Raw genomic sequence first — 23,155 nt, forward strand, 5'->3', positions numbered from 1 at the left:
GTGAAAGTGAAGTCGCTCAGTTGTGTCTGACTCTTTGCAACCCCATGGGCTGTAGCCTGCCAGGCTCCTCCATCCATGGGATCTGGAGTGGGTTGCCATTTCCTTCTCTAAGTGATCTTCCCAACCCAGGGATCGAACCCAGGTCTCCCAAATTGTAGGCAGATGCTTTTACTATCTGAGCCACCAGGGAAGTCCCCTGAGAGTTGGCTGCCCATAGATGGCAGCCCACCAGGCTCCCCCATCCCTGGGATTCTAAAGGCAAGAACACTGGACTGGGTTGCCATTTCCTTCTCCAATGCATGAAAGTGAAAAGTGAAAATGAAGTCGCTCATTCGTGTCTGATTTTTAGCAACCCCATGGACTGCAGCCCACCAAGCTCCTCCATCCATGGGATTTTCCAGACAAGAGTACTGAAGTGGGGTGCCATTGCCTTCTCTGAGCTATTCTTCTACTTTGATTTTTAAGAGGGCATATGCTAATTTATGGGGCCTCCCTGGTGGCTCAGAGCATAAAGAATTTGCCTGCAGTGCAGGAGACGGGGGTTTGATCCCTGGGTTGGGAAGATCCCCTGGAGAAGGGAATGGCTACCCACTCCAGTATTCTTGCCTGGAGAATTCCACATACAGAGGAGCCTGGCAGGCTACAAGTCCATGGGGTCCCAAACAGTTGGTATGGCTGAGTGACTAACACTTTGACTTTCACATGCTGACTTATAACTGGCATTTTGTGAGAAGTATAGTGGTGGAGGAGATATAAGAAAATAGAATAATAAGCATTTCTACTTTAGCGGGACATTGGTTGTTTTTTTATAAACTGGGAAAGGGGGATCTGAATCAAACACTGAAACCAATGCCTGGGACAGAAACTATCAAAAGGTTTCTCTAAAGATTCACTCTTATATTCTCAGCTTTGATTTCTTTATATCAACAATTATATGAACCTGCAATTAGCAAGTGTTCACTCTGCACCAGCATTATGTTAAATGCTTTAAGTTTCTCTTCATTTAACCTTAATAGCACCATTATGATGTCATCATTATTATTATCTGTATTTTATACATGAGGGAACATCCGTGAGTAGCTGACCCAGAGTGAACTTAGGGGAAGCTGTGCAACTCCACTTGGACTAAGGTCCATCTGATTCCAAAGTCCACGGCTCTTAGCCCTGTCTGTCCTCTTTCCACTTGGCATATGCCCTCTTCAGGGCAGCCCAGCATCTATTTTACATTTTTCGCAGGTTTGGCTTTTTATCCACATTATGAGCACCACTCTCAAAGGCAGAAATCAGAAACTCACTTTCTTGGCCCTCTCTTGCAGCTAGGCTTGCCGACGTGTGACATAGGCTTTGCTGATCAGATACACCCATATGTAAATTCAACTTGCAGAACAATAGGAGGCAACAGGTAGTGTACAGGATTATTCTGGGAGAGGGGGAGGTGGCCAGCGTGAAGGCTGCAGATGTCCCAGTGCGGCTGCTCCAGCAGGGTCTTCAGTGGCTGATGCTGTGAAGCAGTCTTCCGTGTAGTCTTTTGTTTCTGGCTGTGAGGCTACCACTGGTGGCTTAGAGGGTAAAGCGTCCACCTGCAATTTGGCCTGGGTTCAATCCCTGAGTCAGGAAGATCCCCTGGAAAAGAAAATGGCAACCCACTCCAGTACTCTTGCCTGGAAAATCCCATGGACGGAGGAGCCTGGGAGCCTGCAGTCCATGGGGCCGCAAAGAGTCGGACACGACTGAGCGACTTCACTTTGACTTTGACCTTTGTGAGGCTACCAAGTCTAACTCTGACCCCCTCAGAGTTTCTCTGAGCTATCAATCAGACTTTAATAAGTTATGTTCCTATTGAAACTGGCTAGAGTAAGTTCAGTTACACGGGACTAAAAACCCAACTTGGCACAATTCCTTCAGAACTTCAGAACAAATATTTCAAAAGGAACTGCCATACCTGTTTGTTTGGTTTTTCACAAGCTCCAATCAATTTTATCATTAATGATTTATTTTAAATGCACACAGATTTTTTTCTAAGTGGATGAGTCTTCAAATAATTCATCAAAAGCAGCAGGACTGGCTACCCTCCTCAGCTATGTAGAGAGGTCTACTGACTTTTTCACCAACTGAGAACCATTTCTTTCAAAAGTAGAAATTCCCCCCAAAACTTCAAATGTCCTACTTTCCCCTTTGGAAGTATTTTCTTTCCTGACTTTTTTGCTATTAATATTAATGTGATATACCTGATTCCAGCTGTGAATTTAATCAAACTCTTACTCCATTGTCTTAACTTTATTTCTAAAGCCAAACTCTGAAACTTTTGCTGATTCTGGTCAGATATTTCATTCTTATAAAATATAATCCTTATCTTCTACCCCTGTTTTACTGATGGATTGATCACTGCACCTTAAATGATGTTACATAATTTTGAGACATTCAAAACACTTTTAATCTGATTTGCCTACTCACTGTCAACTAATCAAGTCTTCAATGGTGTATGTGGTGTGCTTATATCAGAAACATGGCCAAAAATGTTGATTGTCTACTTGACAGCCCTCTTTCCTTATTACTTGCAAAACAACTGTATCAGAGTTTGGGCAAGAAAACAGAAGCCACTCTAAGGCACACAAATAGAAACATTTTAATAGAGGGAATCAGAGGTTTATACAACCAGAGTTTTGGGTGTGAAGATCAGGGGAGAAGCCCCTGGAAGCAGTGCTTCACAGGACTCCATCTGCAAGCCATGGCTTTAATCCCAACTGGTGAAGGACCTGAGGGCCACCTCTAAGAGCTGAGAGCAGTCCCCAGTGACAGCCAGCAAGCCAATGGGGATTTTAGTTCTACAGCTGCAAGGAAATGAATTCTGCTAACAATCTGATGCTGGGAGGGATTGGGGGCAGGAGGAAAAGGGGATGACGGAGGATGAGATGGATGGATGGCATCACCGACTCGATGGACATGAGTTTGAATGAACTCAGAGTTGGTGATGGACAGGGAGGCCTGGCGTGCTGCGATTCACGGGGTCACAAAGAGTCAGACACAACTGAGCGACTAAACTGAACTGAACTGAACAATCTGAGGGTGTGTGAAAACAGAGCTTTCCCCAACCAAGCCTCTAGATAAGGATACAATCAATCCACACCTCGATTTCAGCCTTACCATATCCGAGCAGAGGAGCCAGCTAAAACATGTTAAATTCCTTGCTTGTGGAAACCACGAGATGATAAATGTGTGCTGTTTCAGGCTGTTACATTTATGGGAATTTGTTACATGACAGTAGAAGATGAACACACCAACCATGGCCTGATGTTTGGATGAGCTGAGGAGATTCCCTTCACCTTACAGAAGGGGTCAGTTTTGATATCCTCCAGAGCAGGGGTCCCCAACCCCCCAGCCATGGACTGCTACCAGCCGGTGGCCTGTTAGGAACCAGGCTGCAGGGTGGGCTAAGCATCATCTGTATTTACAGCCGCTCCCCATCACTAGCATTACCACCTGAGCTCCACCTCCTGTCAGATCAATGGCTCCCACTGATCCTTTATTATGATGAGTTGTATAATTATTTCATTACATATCACACTGTATTAACAACAGAAATAAAGTGCACAATAAATGTAATGTGTTTAAATCATCATGAAACCATACCCACCCCTCCTACAAAACTGGTCATGAGACCCAAAAAAGGTTGGGGACCATTGCTCTAGAGAGCAGGAGAGGGGCCATACAGGTAGGAAAGTATGAGAAGATGCCCACCACCTGACTATGTTCCTGCAGACGTCTGTTACCTAAACTACTTACAACTCCACCAGATGGTCCAACTGTGGCATATCCTGTGGTTCCCAGAACTCACTCTTGACCTGACCCCTGACTTTCCAGGAGCACTTGGGTTCTCTCAGTTGCTGAAACCAAACTTGACCTGGGGATCTGTTCAGTTTATCTTCTGAGACCCTGCCACAATGACTGCACTTGCCACTCAGCTGTCAAAAATCTAAACAATATATTACCTAACGATACATACAGGTGGTAAACATATAAAGCAAATCAAGGGGAAATTACCCCCAAAAAATCAGACTAATGGTTATCTGCTGAGGAGGAGGATGGACAATATGATTAAAGAAGAACACACACAGGGAATTTCAAGTCACTGCAATGTTTCATTTCTTAACTCAGGTAATGCAAGTATCATTTTGTCATTATTCTTTAAACTCTGCATATATGTTTTATACAACCTTCTGTGTATATTATACTTGCTACATAAGTGCTTAACAAAAGTAGCATTATTATAAAATGAACAGGTGTAAAGACATGAAGTTAAAGATTAAATTTTCATCCTGACTGCTTTAAGTGCCTTTTCCTAAAATTTACTAAAATGTTAGAAGTATTGGTTGTGGGAAATTGTTGTGGTTGTTCAGTCACTCACCCGTGTCTGACTCATTGCAACCCCATGGACTGCAGCACACCAGGCTTCCCTGTCCTCCGCTATCTCCCGGAGTTTACTCAAACTCATGTCCATTGAATCAGTGATGCCATCCAATCATCTCATCCTCTATCATCCCCTTCCACTCCCGTCCTCAATCTTTCCCAGCATCAGGGTCTTTTCCAACGAGTCGGCTCTTTGCATCAGGTGGCCAAAGTACTGGCAGGTTCAGCATGAGTCTTTCCAGTGAAGATTCAGGGTTGATTTCCTTTAGGATTGAATGGTTTGATCTCTTTCTGTCGAAGGGACTTTCAAGGGTCTTCTCCAGCACCACAGCTCAAAAGCATCAATTCCTTTAGGAAATGGAAACCCTAAAATCCAGGAACACTTCAGAGTTTCCATTTTGAGAAAAAGGGAGAATATTCAATAAACAGGATTAGATTGGATTCATACCTGTGATGTTATGATTTGTACATTTCTCATATTTATATATATACTCATATATTTATATATATAAATATATATATACTCATATATATTTATACATTTCTCATACATGATTTATACTTTTCTCAAGTATACTTCCCAAATACATTTGGTCTTCATCCACAATTCCTGGCTCACAGCTTCCCAAACCCTTGGAATTTTCTGAGCAGTAAGAGCACTGGGATATTTGATCTCTTGTCCTCAGTTCTCAAAAAGGGGTCAGGGAAGGTGGTTTCTGGATTCCATCCAAGAATGGGGGCCGGTTGTCAGGAGATCCAACCATGTGATTAAAGGGTTGGAGCTTTCAGTCCCACCCCTCAACCTCCAGGGAAGAGCTACTGGCTGGAGACTGAATCAATCAACAATGGTCAATGATCTAATCAGTAGTGTCTATGTAATGAAGCCTCCATAAAAACACAGAAAGCCAGGGTTCAAAGAACTTCAGGGTTGATGAACAGGTGGAGATTATGGAGAAAGGCACCCCTGGAGAGGGCATAGAAGCTACAGGCCCTTTCCCCATACCTAGCTCTACGGATCTCTTCATCTGGCTGTTGATTTGTATCATTTAATATTCCTTATGCTGCTGCTGCTGCTAAGTCACTCAGTCGTGTCCGACTCTGTGTGACCCCCTGGACTGCAGCCTACCAGGCTCCTCCATCCATGGGATTTTCCAGGCAAGAGTACTGGAGTGGGGTGCCATTGCCTTCTCCAATATTCCTCATACTAAACTGGTAATCTAGTAAGTAAATGGATTTTCCTGAGTTCTGTGAGCCACTCTAGCAAATTAATTAAACCTGAGGAGGGAGTCACAGGAACGTCCAATTTATAATAGGTTGGTCAGAAGCACAGGTAACAACTTGGGCTTGCACCTTATGGGCCTGAGCCCTTTACCCGTGGAATCTGGTTCCATCTGCAGGTAGATAGTGTCAGAATCGAGTTGAATTCTCAGACACCCAGCTGGCATCCAAGTATTGCTTGTTGATGTGGGGAAGTCTCTACACACACACATACACACACACACACGCACACGCACACTGAAATTGGATCTGGGAACTCTTTTGGAATACCTCAAATCTCACATCAAAATAAACTCCAGGTGGATCAAGATTTACATATTAAAAAAAATGAAAACCTTAAAGTACAAGATGAAAATACAGGAGCATTATTTTCCAATCTGGAAGTAGGGAAAGCCTTAATGAACATGATGTAAAACACAGAAGCTATAAAAGACAAGCTAAGTCTAAAATACATTTTTTCAATTCTGCCCAAGAAAACAAAAAGCACCAAAAACAAACTCAAAAGACATGAAAAACTGGGGACAACTATTTGCCTTCCTACAAATCGATAAGAAAAAAGACCACTGACGCAATTGAAAATGGGCAAAGGATACGAACAGACACTTCCCAGGAAAGAAATTCCAAATGGCTTTTAAATATATGAAAATAAACTCAACCTTCTCCATAATAAGGGAAATACAAATTAAAACTACCAGATTGGCAGATACAGATTTTGATACCACCATGAGGATGGAGGTTAGAGAAACAGATGCTCTCACATATTGCTGGTGGGAGTGTAAACTGGCTCAGTCCCTGTAGAGAACAATTTAACAATATCTATCAAAATCTAAAATGCATGTTTTGGCAGGCACCATGAGTTTACACCCCAAAATCATTCCTTCATGTTCCCTGCTAACAGAGCCCAGGTGCTCAGGTGGCAATGGGCCAAGCTCCAAGCACTAAGTTTATTTATTGATTCATTCATAATTATTAAGCACTTACTCTGTGTTAGGCACTGTTCTGGGGATACAATATTGAATGAAGTCGACCAAACTTCAGCCTTCATGATAACCCTGCACCTACTGACTGAAATTCTGGAGAAGAATGGCAGCGGTGGCATTTTGATGTATATTTCAAGTAATAGACAACCGTATAATTTTTCACCCAAATCAAGACATTTTTGAAAGCAAATGACACACTATTAATAAAATGCACTGGGACAAATGGGAACAAACAAGGAAAGTTCCAAGCAAACTGGGAAATATGGTCACTATTAGTAATCGTGAGATAATGAGGGTTCACCATCATCTCAGCCGCTGTTCTAAACTGACTCCACCAGGAAACTCTGTAAGAAAAGTAGGATCCAAACTAGTTCTGGAGAAAGTATGAATGAAAAGACACTCAACCTCTTTAATTATGAGGAAAACTGGAATTAAGTCAGTAAAGAGATGCCTTGAAAGAACTTGAAATAAAGGATGTAGTCACAAGGCTTCCAAAACATATGCACCTTTGTGTGATTTGAAGTTTCAATGCAGTATGTAATTTTCCAAGCATAAATCTCCAGACATAAAACAGATTAAATAAAACATACTGCTAAATTAAGGAAAAGCAGTAATAAACTAACAGATTTCAGTTAGTAAAAACAGCTCAGAACACTAGAATACTAAAAACCAATATCGTATATGTATGGCTGAGTCCCTTTGTGGTCCACCTTTTCTTATATCACATTTTTAATCAGCTACACTCAAATACAAAATTTAAAGTTTAAAAAAAAAATCAATACTGTAATCACTAACCATTTTTCCCAGATAATTTTCCAGAATGTAACCCAACAGGGATGAGAAACACTGGGAAACAATGGCGAGTGCTTCTGGAGAGGCTTTCTCAAGGGAAAACTTCAAAGGGGGAGTTTGCTGGACTTGCCTCTCCTCAGGCTCCAACCCTGAAAGTGGCCATAATGCCCAGAGCTGCAACCATGAGGTGACGATCATGAAAATGTTACATTAAAAGTTGACCAAGGCCACCTGCCTTGGCCAGGCTCGGTAATAACCTCTTGCTTGAGTTGTCTCACAATGGTAGGTCCCAATAAGAAATAGGGTGCTGCTGCTGAAAACTAATGGGGAGAATTCAGGAGGACCAAAAGCAGGGAGGAGACGCCAGCCCATAATATGTCTTGAAGCAAAACTAACCTGGAAGAATTCAGGAAGGACCAAAACGAGGGAGGACTCAGGTTCAACCTCTGAGTCAGGAAGATCCTCTGGAGTAGGAAGTGGCAACCTGCTCTCCATATTCTCGCCTGGAAAATTCCCATGGACAGAGGAGCCTGGTGGGCTACAGTACATGGTGTCACAGAGAGTCAGAAATGACTGAGCGACTAAGCACACACATAGAAACTTATTGATCCTTACACACTTAAAAATATTGTCTATATTGGTTGGTTGGTTGATTTTTGGTGGCTTTTTTAATGGTTGGTCGCTTTTTAGTGGAAATATACTTTGAAAAAAACATGTAATTTGAAGAAAATGCCATACAAAGAACTAAATTATAGACAAAAGGACCTTCAATATCAACTTTCACATTACACTGACAAAGCTTAAAGTGGCAGAAATCATTATCAGCAGTCAAGCCCAAGTATTCAGACCCCTTTCATTGAATTTATTTGCACTCAATTCAAAGTACTGATTTATGTTTTAATTGTAGACAAAATGTGACTTTCTTAATGTGGGAGACCAGTATTCCATCCCTGGGTCGGGAAGATCCCCTGGAGAAAGGAATGGCTACCCACTCCAGCATTCTTGCCTGGAGAATCCCGTGGACAGAGAAGCCTGGTGGGCTACAGTCCATGGGGTCGCAAAAAGTCGGACACGACTGAGCATCTAACACAACAAAATGGGACTTTCTTCGTTTTAGACCCCAAACACCTGTGCGGAATGCTTTGAGAATGTACGTTATCGGTTTTTTTTAAATACCAGATGCCGACTTTGTTTTTCAAAAATCACTTTCCACACCTATGGTTTCAAAGAGTAAGCCTGCCAAGCTTGTTGGCCTGCGAGTCCTTCCTCTAAGATCCCACACATCTCGTCTGCCGCACCGTCTCTGGGGAGAGCGCCGCGTGAAATGGCCGTGATCTTCCCAGGCTACTGTCTGGCTATACCTCACTGGGACACCAGAGGGCGCGCGGAGGGCTGGCACTTGTTTTTCTTTAAATTCTGAATCAAAGACCGTGCAGAAAACAACAAAAGGCTAGGAACACAGCGGCCAGGAGACAAAGGGACGAAGAAAAAAAGCCTCATGCCCTGTTTTACTGGCGTGGAAATCTGCTTCCTCATCCACCCACCTCCCTCAAGGAACTACATATAAACAACTAACGCTGCAAAATAATGAAATCTTGGACTGACAAGGACAATCAGAGAAGGGATTACTCACCCTAGTTCTAAGAAAGACTATCACCAGGTGTGTGTTTGAGCCTTCTCCTTTGCCTCATCTTAGTGACTACCGGCCCACTCCCCGCCCAAAATATTTCTTGTTTTTCTGCGTTCATGAATAATACACGCACATAGTAGAAAATTCAGGAAATACAGAAAAGAGAAAAAGAGATCAACAACATACTCTAACTTGGATACAATTACTTTGAACATTTTCACATATTCTTTTCCAAACTTTTTTCAATATTTGAAATGCATAGAAAAATAGTGCTCCATGTAATTTTGTGCTGGCTTTCTTCTCTTTTATTATATCATCAACTTCATTTCTATCAATAAATTCTGATAACATAACCTTACTAATCTCATGAGTGAATCACAGAAGAATAAGGAATGTAAGAAGGGCTACAGCTTTTTCTCCAAGATAGCACCTTGAATGTCAAACCCAAGTCGTGCATATGAGGCAAGAATTTTTCTGTTGCTTTGCATTTAGAAGAGGAAACAGGTAAAGACTAAAGCAAAGAAACAGAAACTATTTCATTCCACCCCAAATAATGAACTTGTCCTTCCCAGTTGTCTGAGGATGAGTCCAAAGGGCCAGGGGAGAAAGTGGGTCACCAAGACCCATGGTCCTGCCGGTGGAGCCATTACATGCCTTAAGATCAGACAGATCAATCTGCACAGCTACTAACCAGCAGGTCAGCAGGTGCCCAGTCGACCCGGGGAAAAGTCGGAAACAGCAAGCTCAGTGACCTTGAGTCTTGGGGCCAGGGCTAGCAGGTGTCTTCCTCAGAGATGGGAAAGGAAGCAGAGACCCGTCTGGGCAGATAACCACCAGGGAGGTGATGAAGATCCAATGCCCTGGAACAACCACCCCCCGCTCCTTTTTACACCTAATCACTCAGTCCTCAGATTCCCTAGCAGTAGTACAGCAAGGGGAAAAAAGGGGGGTGGGAGCAGGGGGCAAGAGTGGTATTCTCAGTCCTGGAGCTCTCTGGACCTCTGTCTCCACGTCTGTAGAAGTGAAAGGGAAGAAAAGATCTAAGGTTCCTGCCAGTCCCTCAGAGTCTGTGACTTCTTACCATCCCCAACTGTGCACAAAAATGACAGATGAAGATGGTCCCTGCCTCCTGCAACCCAAAAGCAGCAGCCCTTCTCAGGTGCCACAAGTGGTAAAGAATCTGCCTGCGAATGCAGGAGATACAAGACACACAGGTTCAATCCCTTGTTTAAGAAGATCCCCTGGAGTAGGAAATGGCAACCCACTCCAGTGTTCTTGCCTGAAAAATTCCAAGGACAGTGGAGCCTGGAGGGCTACAGTCCATGAGGTTGCAAAAGAGTCGGACACGACTGAGCATGCATGTATATGTATATACGTATAAATCCCCAAACTCCTTCACAAGTTCTGTGCTTTAGCATTTAGTGTTTCTGCCTTGAAGAAGTGCTGGAAAACATTTCTCCTTTTCTTTCAAAGTTCACCATCCTTTGCACACCCAGCTAGGTTTTTTCCAGGTACCTGAGGCAGAGGTACTCCTTCTTCTGCTGTGATTCCGTACTATTTTGCACATACTTCCATCACTTTCTACCTATGTAACCATAGCCTTCCTATATCTGTTTCCTTATCTGTAAAAGGGAAGAGTTATTGTACCAAACTCAAAGAATTATAATAGGATTAAATGGTTAACAGATGTAAAGCACTTAAAGCAGAGCCTACACTTATCAAGCCTTAAGAAGCATCGTTACAAACAAAGCTAGTGGAGGTGATGGAATTCCAATTGAGCTATTTCAAATCCTAAAAGATGATGCTGTGAAAGTGCTGCACTGATTATGCCAGCAAATTTAGAAAACTCAGCAGTGGCCACAGGACTGGAAAAGGTCAGTTTTCATTCCAATCCCAAAGAAAGGCAATGCCAAAGAATGCTCAAACTACTGCACAATTGCATTCATCTCACACGCTAGCAAAGTAATGCTCAAAATCCTCAAAGCCAGGCTTCAATAGTACGTGAACCGAGAACTTCCAGATGTTCAAGCTGGTTTTAGAAAAGGCAGAGGAACCAGAGATCAAATTGCCAACATCCGTTGGATCATCGAAAAAAGCAAGAGAGTTCCAGAAAAACATCTATTTCTGCTTTTTTGACTATGCCAAAGCCTTTGACTGTGTGGATCACAATAAACTGTGGAAAATTCTCAAAGAGATGGGAATACCAGACCACCTGACCTGCCTCTTGAGAAATCTGTATGCAGGTTAGGAAGCAACAGTTAGAACTAGACATGGAACAACAGACTGGTTCCAAATAGGAAAAGGAGTACATCAAGGCTGTATATTGTCACCCTGCTTATTTAACTTATATGCAAAGTACATCATGAGAAATGCTGGGCTGGCTGAAGCACAAGCTGGAATCAAGATTGCTGGGAGAAATATCAATAACCTCAGATATGCAGATGACACCACCCTTATGGCAGAAAGTGAAGAAGAAGTAAAGAGCCTCTTGATGAAAGTGAAAGAGGAGAATGAAAAAGTTGACTTAAAACTCAGTATTCAGAAAACTAAGATCATGGCATCTGGTCCCATCACTTAATGGCAAATAGATGGAGAAACAGTGGCAAACTTTATTTTTGGGGGCTCCTAAATCACTGCAGATGGTGACTGCAGCCATGAAATAAAAAGACGCTTACTCCTTGGAAGGAAAGTTATGACCAACCTAGACAGCATATTAAAAGCAGAGACATTACTTTGCCAACAAAGGTCATCTAGTCAAGGCTATCATTTTTCCAGTGGTCATGTATGAATGTGACCGTTGGACTATAAAGAAAGCTGAGTGCCGAAGAATTGATGCTTTTGAACTGTGGTGTTGGAGAAACTCTTGAGAGTCCCTTGGACTGCAAGGAGACCCAACCAGTCCATCCTAAAGGAAATCAGTCCTGAATGTTCATTGGAAGGACTGATGCTGAAGCTGAAACTCCAGTACTCTGCCCACCTGATGCAAAGAGCTCACTCATTTGAAAAGACCCTGATGCTGGGAAAGATTGAAGGTGAAGAGAAGAAGGGGAGGACAGAGGATGAGATGGTTGGATGGCATCACCGACTCAATGGACATGAGTTTGAGTAAACTCCGAGAGTTGGTGATGGACAGGGAGGCTTGGCGTGCTGCAGTCCATGGGGTCGCAGAGTCGGACACGACTGAGTGACTGAGTGACTGAACTGAACACTTACCAGGTTCTCAATGAGCCTTGCCTATGCCTCCACCAGAGCACTTAACAAACTGTATTATAACTGTATCAGTCAAAGGGTCTACCTCCCACATGATCTTAGTTCCTCAAGGTAGGATATGAGTCTTATCCATATGGTTGTCCCCAATGCCTAGCTCCATGCCTGGCACAAAGAATAAAGCAATAAGGGTTGGTTGTGCCTTTTAATATATATTTTTACTTATTTCCCTGCATCTTAGTTGCAGCATGCAAACTCATGTTGAGACCTATGGGATCTTAGTTCCCCAACCAGGGATCTAAGGGTCACCATCCCCATGGGTGTGTTTTTAATGAGAAGGAAAAGGCTGATTGAACTACAGGGGCCACACTTTTGTCTCTCAGTTTTAACTTTGGATTATTGGTTAAATAAATCAGGCCAGGAAAAAGTGAAGTATGCTTTTTTTCCCCTTAATAATCTAAACATGTACCCATCTAGGTCTGTCTTCCAGACCCAAACCATAAACATTTAACTTTGAATTTTAATGTTTAGGGAGGGTTAATTCTCATATTTGCATGGGAATCTCGGTGATTTAATGTATAAAAATAATGTTTCTGTGAATGAACGATTATAGAATCCAGAAGCTACTCAGAAGCAATTTAGACTCTTCTTTAATTGTGGGAAGGAGGGTAGGGAAGAAGGAAGGTTGAGCAGTGAGTTAGCCCAAGTTCTTATTTACATTACGCCCAAAAGTTGGGTTGAGAAAGTGAGCATAATAGAGAAAAAAGGGAAGAGACATGAGAAACCAGGTCATGCATGCTATGAAACAAAAAAGTTATTAAAGAGAATAAAAATACAAGACACTGACACCCATATATATCACACATATATGTTGCTATTTCCCAAGACATATTTCAGATATGATATATCTGATAAAAAGACTAGTAATCAAAATGTACAAAAAACTTTCAACAATTCTATAATAAAACAACCCAATTCTCAAATGGCCAAAGACTTGGATACACAAATAAATCCATGAAAATATGCTCAGCACCATTAATTATGAGGGAAAGGCACATTAAAACTATAGTGAACAGAGGGTCAGGGAGGGTTGCATTAGGAACTTGAGTCTAGCAAATGCAAACTATTATATATAGAATGGATAAACAACAAGGTCTTATTGTATAGCACAAAGAACAATATTCAATATCCTGTATTAACATAATGGAAAAGAATGTGAAAAAGAGAATAGATATATGTGTATATATAACTGAATTCCTTTGCTGGATACCAGAAACTAATACAACATTGCAAATCAACTATACTTCAATTTAAAAAAAAATTAACATCAGCATCACAAAAAAATTAACTACAGTGAGATCCCACTACACATCTATTGTTGTTGGTGTTAGTCACTCAGTTGTGTCCGACTCTTTGTGACCCCCATGGGCTGTAGCCTGGCAGGTTCCTCTGTCCGTGGGATTCTCCAGGCAAGAATACTGGAGTGGGTTGCCATTTCCTTCTCCAGAAACACGTCTATTAGAAAGGCTCAAATAAAAAATATAATAGCAAGTGCTGGCAAAGATATGAGACAATAAGAACTCTCGTATATTGTTGATAGAAATGCAAAATGTTACACCCACTTAGGAAAACAGTTTGGTAGTTTCTTGTGAAGGTAAAACCCTAAGACTCAGCAGTCCCATCTAGGTATTGACCCAAGAGAAATGAATATGCATGTCCACACAAAAACCTGTACACTAATGTCTGTAATAGCTATTTTAATACTAGTTAAAAACTAGAAAAAATGCAAACGTCCACTAACTAGTGAGTGTATAAACAAACATCCATACAATAGAACACTAATCATCAATTTTAAAAAAACTACTGATACACACAACATAGATGACTCTCCAAAGCACAATGCTAAGTGAAAGAAGCTATATTCAAAAGGCTACAAACTGCACAGTTCCATTAATATGACATTCTATAGAAATGAAAATCTGATCAGTGGTGCCTGGGACTGGAGGCAGAGGACTGACTGTAAAGGGCCATAAGGTGACTTTCTGATGAAAGTGATGGAAATTGCCCATAATTTGATTGTAGTGACAATTCATAGAATTGTATGCCTAAAAAATGAATTGTTCTGTTTGTAAATTATACCTCAATAAATTCTAAAAATAATAAATAAATAGTAATGAATCAGAAAAACATCTACATTTGCTTTATTGACTACCCAAGGCCTTTGACTCTGTGGATCACAATAAACTGTGGAAAACTCTTCAAGAGATGGAATACCAGACCACCTGACCTGCCTCCTGAAAAATCTGTATGCAGGTCAAGAAGCAACAGTTAGAACTAGATATGGAACAACAGACTGGTTCCAAATAGGAAAAGGAGTACATCAAGGTTGTATATTGTCATGCTGCTTATTTAACTTATATGCAGAGTACATCATGTGAAATGCTAGGCTGGATGAAGCACAAGCTGGAATCAAGATTGCTGGGAGAAATATCAATAACCTCAGATATGCAGATGACACCACCCTGATGGCAGAAAGTGAAGAAGAACTAAAGAGCCTCTTGATGAAAGTGAAAGAGGAGAGTGAAAAGTTGACTTAAAACTCAACATTCAGAAAACTAAGATCATGGCATCTGGTCCCATCACTTCATGGCAAGTAGACGGGGAAACAGTGGAAACAGTGTCAGACTTTATTTTTTTGGGCTCCAAAATCACTGCAGATGGTGACTGCAGCCATGAAATTAAAAGACGCTTTCTCTTTGGAAGGAAAGTTATGACCAACCTAGACAGCATATTAAAAATCAGAGACATCACTTTGCCAACAAAGGTCCGTCTAGTCAGAGCTATGGTTTTTCCAGTAGTCATGTATGGATGTAAGAGTTGGACTATAAAGAAAGCTGAGCACCGAAGGTTTGATGCTTTTGAACTGTGGTGTTTCAGAAGACTCTTGAGAGTTCCTTGGACTGCAAGGAGATCCAACCAGTCCATCCTAAGGGAAATCATTCCTGAATATTCATTGGAAGGACTGATGCTGAAGCTGAAACTCCAATACTTTGGCCACCTGATGGGAAGAACTGACTCATTTGAAAAGACCCTGATGCTGGGAAAGATTGAAGGCAGGAGGAGAAGGGGAGGACAGAGGGTGAGATGGTTGGATGGCATCACCGACGTAATGGACATGAGTTTGAGTAAACTCCGGCAGTTAGTGATGGACAGGGAGGCCTGGAGTCCATGGGGTTGCAAAGAGTTGGACATGACTGAGCAACTGAACTGAACTGAACTGAATGAATCAGAGGGCAAAGTTCTTATCACAGCCTAAGAGACTTTGTCTCACTCCCACTGGCCTTTCAGCCTTGTCTCTCCTGTGACCTTCCTCATGCTCCCTGGTCACGTCAGCCTTCTTTCAGCCCCTATGCTCACCACATTTCCTCAGTTCCTATAATCTCTGCACATCCAGTTCCACCTACCAAGAAAGCTCTTTCTGCATCTTCTTCTTAAAAACTGTTACATTTGTAATTTTACATTTTTGTTGTTGTTGTCGTTGTAGTTATTCTCTGTCTCAACTATTAAAATGGAAGCTCAGTGAGGTCAGGGTCTGTCTTTGTTCATCACCATATCTCCTGCCCTCCACACTGTGCTGGTACAATGACCGGTACAACGAATATTCAACTATTACATTCAACTGCCTTCTGTATGTCTCAGTCTTAACACATCCCAAACTAAAATGCTTCTTATCCCCCAAAATACTGCTCTACTGGCAGAGTTGCCATGTTGCAGAATTCAAGGAACGATGGCCACAGAGTGTCCAAGGTGGCAAGAATATACAGAAGAACTGTACAGAAAAATCTTCATGACCAAGATAATCACGATGGTGTGATCACTCACCTAGAGCCAGACATCCTGGAATGTGAAGTCAAGTGGGCCTTAGAGAGCATCACTATGAACAAAACTAGTGGAGGTGATGAAATTCCAGTTGAGCTATTTCAATTCCTGAAAGGGGATGATGGCCTGCCTTATTACCAGCTGTGCTCCTGACATTGGACTGTCCATATGGATAGCGTGCTCTGAAGTTGAGTGTTATTCTTCTTGACTTCAATTGACGGTAACTCTATTCTTTCATCAGGCCAAAAATTTTAGAAGTGTCTTTGATTTCTCTTTCACTCTCACACCTCACAGTAACTTTACCAGAAGATTGTATTGGCTCTACCTTCAGATTATATCAGCTCTTTTCACATTCCCGACCACTCCCACCCCAGCCTGAACCACTATCATTACTGCAATAGACCTCTTTGGGCTCCTTGCTGCTTCTCTTGTCCACGATTGAGCTAAGAACCCTTTAAAACATAAACTAGAAATTTCCCTGGTGGTCCAGTGGCTAAGATTCTGTGCTCCCAGTGCAGGGAGCCAGGTTCAGTCCCTGATCAGGGAACTCGATCCTGCATGCTGCAAGTAAATATCCCATATGCCACAACTAAGACCTGGTGCAACCAAGTAAATATTAATTTTTTTAATTAAATAAGTTAAAAAAAAAAAAACATAAACCAGACCATGTCATTTCTCTGTTCAAAGCCCCATAATAGCTCCTTATTTCTCCTCAGAATAAAAGCCAAAGTCTACAATGAACTTTAAGGTCCCAAAGGCTTCCCAGATAGTTATGTAACTACACCTCTTACTTCCCTCAGGTCTGTTCAAATGTTACCTTCTTAAAAAGAGGCTTGCTTTGACCATTCTATTTAACTGGCCACTCTCCAAACCCATTTACAGTGCCATTTTTTTATATTTGCACTCTTGTCACCATCTAATGGGGTCACAAAGAGTCGGACACGACTGAGCGACTGAACTGAACTGAACATTTATTTATGATCATCATCATTTCTGGTCTGTCCTCCTTCTGTTAGAATATAAGCTCTACAAGAACAAACCTGTTTTTATTAATTAAAACCTTGTGCATCTAAAGCAATGTCAGGGATACTGGAGGCTCAATACTGAATGAATAACTGCAGTGTCTGCTAAGAGAGATTAGTAAATATTAGCATAGGAATAAGTGTGACATACAAAGTGATAGAAGCTTTTCTCTCCATGACTCATATTTCTTTGTTAATACTCATATATGTGGAACTGTGCAGCAGGGTAAAAACTGCACAAGATTTGCAGTCAAGGTTTGAGTGATTCCTGGCCTCTCACCACTTCCTACCTGTATAACTACACAAGATTCTCTTATTGGAATAAAGCACTCGCCGTGTGACCTCATGGGGCTTGTTGGGAAGATAAAATAAATGTGAATAGTTTTGCAAGCTATCCAAACAGTTTAGGAAAGCAATATTCAAAACTTTCAGTAACATCAATTGCCATCACACTGTTAACCTCCAGAGAGTTCTGTGCCGTCTGTACTGCCGGTCCAATTTTGACCTTTACTTTCTTCCAGTGCTGACACTGAGAAACTTCTGAGCTCCCTTACCCTGTTCAGGTTAGTTACCCTCGCTCTTCCTTTCCATTTTAGGAAGATGGACAGCAGGTGTTGAGTTCCCTGCTCCAGGACCTCTGCTGACTCAGGCTGCTTCTTCCTGTCCCTAGGGAGGACAAGAGAGGCGCAGTACAACACATGGGTGGCTCCTGGCATAGCGTTAGCTGAGATGGAAAGGATGGTGTCTTTTCTGAAGGTACAAAGATTAAGGCTCTTCTTCCACAGGGTGGAACCCCACGCAAACAGTTCTGGAGACTTGGTTTCCCATTGCCCTGCAGCCCTCCAAGTGAGAGATCTGAGGCAAGTCCCTTCAATCTTAACCGGAAAAGGACATCATCATAGTTATCAAAGTGCCCTTTGGACTTCGCAAGAGTTATTGGAGGGTCAGAAGTGGGAGAAGGCCCGGGGACACTGAGTTTTATTGAAGCTCTGGGTGTATTTAAGAGTGAAAGAAAGAAAAAGGTACCAAAACAGGTTTCAGAAATTGCCATTTTTTTTTTAATGTGTTTAATCCAAAATCACTTTCATCAGATGGAAAACACCATGCAACTTGTGCTCTATAAAAATATACTAATTCACAGTACAAGGAATGTGTCTTAAGAGATATAAATTAAAGTTCTATAATAAAAACTTTAAATCATGTCAGTTTGTAACTATATATTCGCTTATTTAGAGTTACCATCGTAAGTTTGTAGGTGAAGCCCTCTTGATTGTCCTGAGAACGGGGTTGGTCCTGTTTAAGAAAAGGCTCAGGATAATACAAATTAATGTTAGTGTTCTTTCCTAACCCTATGTTTAATCAATGGCACATCCTTGGTTTTGAATTATTTAAATGTATTATTATTTAACCATGTAAGTATTTGTCATTTCCGATTAAATTGTACATGCCTCAGGAAAAAGACCTAAATACAAGAAAAATCAGCGAATGCAATTTCCTTTGGCCTACGTGAGTCCTTTTGTGTCTCAAAAGCTTACAAACTGTTTGAAGAGACACTGGACCATAGAACAACTCTGACTGCCCAGGACATCTGGCAACCATGTGATATTCTTGAACTTCGACTAAAAAAAGAAAATATAAATTTGTGGAAGTAAAGCTCTGCTTCCTAAAACATTATAAATCAACTATACGCCAATAAAGTTAAAATTAAAAAAAAAAAAAAAACGCTGCTTCAACTCACGTATTCTTGGTGACTAAAAAACTAAATTATCAAAACAAAAACCTCCCACCAGAAACCTAAATCATCTGGAAAGCATGAAAAATTCCAGCAAACTATGTTCAGCAATTCACCATCACTAAAACTTGAGGCTCATTTTGTTTCATTTATTCTAAATCATTTACTCTTCTCACTGAGAAAAGAGTCCAAGGCGCCTAGAACAGATGTGAGCAGCAATAGAGCGACTGTTGGGGGTTTTCACATTTGCAGGTGGTGGCAGAAGAGAGAGAAATATTACTTTAAAGCAACATTTGTGAGTCACTTCAGAAGCAGCTCCTCGTTAGTATAGTGGTTAGTATCCCCGCCTGTCACGCGGGAGACCGGGGTTCAATTCCCCGACGGGGAGGTTGGTACTTCTTTTTTACTAACCATCACAAATATTTCCCATATTTCAACTGGCCGATACAGCTAACAAATACAACATGCTGTTATTTTCTGTAAGTGCGTCTTTTCAAAATGATAACTTTTAAGCTCACCGTGAAGTAAAAGCCAACACTGAAGGTAAACGCTTTATACTGTTTTCAGAAGGATTAAGTAAATGTTTGGAGAACGCCCGCTGCTCGCTTCCAGCAACAAGCTATCACTGGGTGGCAAACGCCTGCGCAGTAGCGCCCCGCCAAATTCCAAATGGAGGTCACGAACTCGGCCTACGGAAACAGGAGAGGGTAGGGAGAGAGGGCCGAGGCTCCGCCCTTAACCAGGCGGGTTGGAACGGAAACCGCTTACAGAAAAAGGGGAAGGACCAGTTTCCTTTGACCCCGGAGACTCGACTAAATGAGAAACTCCATTCTCCCGCGTCTGTTAATCCCATCCTAGCCTAGGTAGAGGGCTAGCTATGAGGAAAATCTTGCAGCTAAAGGAATCAGTCTCCGATGGAGAAGCAAGGAAAGAATGGAAGGAAAGGCGAAGCGCTCCCGGAAGAGACGCCATTTTACCGGAGTCCTAAGAAACTGCGCGAACTACAGCCCAGCAGGACCTCGTGGCGCAACGGTAGCGCGTCTGACTCCAGATCAGAAGGCTGCGTGTTCGAATCACGTCGGGGTCATGGCCTTTTACTTTTAGGCCTTCTGGTTTCTATGAACTAGATGTATTCAGGCTAGATGTGTTCCCGCCATTTTCTGGAAATACCTTTCATTGCAGGATTACATCTTCCTTGTCCAAATGTTATCCCAGTAATCCTTAGTCTGCAAGAAGACAAAGATTACCTTAGTCTGCCAAAAGACAAGGATCACCTTAAAGGTGGTGGTTTTGGTCTTTTTTTTTTCACTGTTGAGCCTTGTGAATTCTCTGTCATTGAACATTCATAATGCATAGTGATGTGGTTGTTACTGTTGTGCATTAGTGAGCATATTAGCTGATGGTGGTCCGTAACAGGGAACGTACAATAATACATAAACCGTACGAGCTGTTTTTCCAAAAACAATTTTAGACCTGTTTCCCTTTGGAAAGCAAGTCCAACAAGGTGCAATTTCTAACTCTGTGTAATAGTTTACATCAACATGTGCACGCTGTACAGTCTTGCAGGTGAAACTGTGGCACACTACATAATGACTAACCCAAGACCCTGAACCTGGTGAATGACTCCAGCTCCCAGTCTTCACTATCTTATATTAAAGGTTGAAACAAACTATTGAAAAAACTGCCTAGAAGCCGTTGGCCCTAAGTGATACCAATGCATCTTTTATCTTTTCATCAACTAATGCAAGTAGTAATAAATTAGGTACCACTTTCAACTATTAGTCTCATAGCAGGAAGCAAAGCTTACTCATTCACCTTTGTAAGTTCCAGGACTCTTGGTACTGAATAGTGCCTTAGAGGCATGTGTCAAATATTTGTTGTACAAAAAGTAAATGGCAAGACTATGAGAAATTATTAGTTTGGGGGGTTTTTTATTGGGTATATTCCACGCAAGCCCTTGAGTTTTCTTGCTCAGTATTTTGAATATGGCAAATACTAATTTCTTACATTTCAGCCTATTCTAGCATTGGACATCATGTTTTTGTGTAGTCTTTGCTTTCTTTTTTGGTTGGATTGAGATTAGATCATACATTTCAACAGATATTTATGGACCACTGATACTGCAATGAACATTGAGGAAAAGATTACACCCAGTAAAAGTGATTTTTTGAGCAGCAGAAAAAAAGATACCTTAAGTAACCAAACACCATAATATATTAGCGTGAGTGGCAAAAACAGAGTGGTGTGAGGGTGCTAAAATATGGACATTAGGTAGTTCAGAAAGTCTTCATAAAGGAAGATCTTGAAAAATAATGAAAGCTTCTATGTGACTTTAAGGCATTCCATCCAGTGGACATATGTGAATGCCTTCTATGAGTCAAGCACTGTCACTTAATACCCTGGGATCTGACATCTTCCAACTATAAAAGCTGAGGTTTATATGTATTAGCTTCCTAGGGCTGCCACAGCAAAATACCGCAGACTGGGTAGCTTTTAAACGACAGAAATTTATTTTCTGACAGTTCTGAAGGCTGGAAGTCCAAGATCAAAGTGACAGTACAGCTAGTTTCTTCTGAAGCCTGTCCTTCACTCACAGATGACCACTTTCTTGCTATGTCTTCACATGGTCTTTCCTGTGTACGCATACATCCCTAGTATCTCTGTATGTGTCCAAGTTTCCTCTTTCAGGACACCAATCAGATCAAATTAGGGCCCATTCGTGGCTTCATTTAACTGAATCACCTCTTAAAAGGCCTTACCTTGGAAATACAGCCACATTTTGAAGTACCAAGGGATTAGGGCTTCAATATATGAATGAAATCAGGGAACACAATTCAGCCCATAATGGAAGTAATGGTCATTTTCGCCCCTGGCAACTTTGCATATGCAGCATAGTGAAGTCGCTCAGTCGTGTCCGACTCTTTGCGACACCGTCCATGGGATTCTCCAGGCAAGAATACTGGAGTGGGGTGCCATTTCAAGACACTTAATCTTAGCTGGGACGTATCTCATTTGTACAAAATCATACTCTTGTGAGGCAGACAGAGCAGTTTGTATTACCTTGTAAATCATTTTATTTGGCAGTCCCAGCAAACTAATACAACTTCTTTGGAGAACTGCTATTAATAGTTATTCATTATTGCTGGAGAGGAAGAGAGAAGTAAAGCTGTAAAGGTAAACAGGAGTCAGCTCACCCAGGACCTTTTGTGCCATTCTAACTAATTTAGATTTTATTCTGCAAGCAATGAAGAGCCATTATTTAAAAATGTGACAAGGTCAGCTGTGGCTTTACAAAGAACGTGAAAAATAGCCTAGAACCGCTGTTGCTGGACCAGCATCCTGGAAACAAGTTAAAAACGTAAAATTTCAGGCCCCACTCCAGACTCACAGACTCAGAAAACTCTGTGGGTGGGCCTACCAACCTGAGTTTTAACCAGGCCTTCCAGGTGATTCTGATGCAAGCTAAAATAAAAGAATCACGGGCCTAAAGAGCAAAGCTGGACTGGAGGCCCCACTTACCTCACAGAGTTGTTAAGAGAGTCACATAAGATAAAATACACAGGGCTTCCTTGGTGGCTCAGTGGTAAAGAACCTGCCCATCAGTGCAGGAGATGTAGGTTTGATCCCTCATCCAGGAATATCCTACCTGCCAAGGAGCAACTAAGCCTGGGGCCACAACTATTGAGCCTTTTTGCCCTAGAGCCAGGAAACCACACCTACTGAGCCCAAGTGCCACAGATGCTGATGCCCACACACCCTAGAACCCGTGCTCTGCAACAAAGAAGCCACCACAATGAAAAGCCTGTGCACTGCAACTACAGAGTAGCCCAACAACAAAAACCAGCACAGTCAAAAACAAAAAAAAATTTTTTTAGTAAAATACATAAAAGTGTCTTCGATGTTGTAAAGTTAATATATATCGTTGTTTAGTTGCTAAGTCATGTCTGACTCTTTGGCAACCCCTTCATTAATATTTATATCATTAGTAATAGTTCTATAACTCCAAAATGGTCACTTTACAGTTTTTAGCTTCTTTCCCAAGGCTGAACATGTGTACTCTTTCACAATGGCCCATTTTACTGACTTGATGTCACTGTGAAATAACCCAAAATCCAACATGTCATTTAAACTTCTACAATCATTATATAGGAATGATGTAAGGAAAAAGGATCTGGAATACACAAATTGATATTTGAATTCTCAAATTCTGACACTTAATGGCTCTGTG

At 41.6% G+C, this 23,155-nt stretch overlaps 2 long non-coding RNA genes and 2 other non-coding genes across 5 annotated transcripts in view; 2 read left to right on the plus strand and 2 right to left on the minus strand.

Annotated features, from left to right (window-relative positions):
* Positions 1-19,599, minus strand: part of LOC147372259 (uncharacterized) — a 44,146-nt gene extending 24,547 nt beyond the window's left edge. The window contains exon 1 of one of the 2 annotated variants that reach the window (XR_015163957.1): positions 19,446-19,574. This is a non-coding gene — a long non-coding RNA (uncharacterized LOC147372259). Of the gene's footprint in view, positions 1-19,445 lie in introns of both variants that reach the window. The other variant, XR_015163958.1, reaches the window with a different exon arrangement.
* Positions 1,390-3,956, minus strand: LOC147372260 (uncharacterized). The gene is made up of 2 exons (XR_015163955.1): positions 3,784-3,956; positions 1,390-1,623 (listed from the first exon to the last, which is right to left on the minus strand). It is a non-coding gene; the product is annotated as an uncharacterized LOC147372260 (long non-coding RNA).
* TRNAD-GUC (transfer RNA aspartic acid (anticodon GUC)) lies at positions 19,244-19,315 on the plus strand. Its single transcript has one exon. It is a non-coding gene; the product is annotated as a tRNA-Asp (tRNA).
* A 343-nt stretch (positions 19,600-19,942) lies between the features above and the next one.
* On the plus strand, positions 19,943-20,014 carry TRNAW-CCA (transfer RNA tryptophan (anticodon CCA)). The gene has a single exon. It is a non-coding gene; the product is annotated as a tRNA-Trp (tRNA).
* The last annotated feature ends 3,141 nt before the right edge of the window (positions 20,015-23,155 follow it).

This window comes from Bos grunniens, chromosome 5 (assembly GCF_055505025.1).
Source record: "Bos grunniens cultivar Pamir isolate PY7600 chromosome 5, Bosgru_T2T1.0, whole genome shotgun sequence".
Taxonomy (NCBI): Eukaryota; Metazoa; Chordata; class Mammalia; order Artiodactyla; family Bovidae; genus Bos; species Bos grunniens.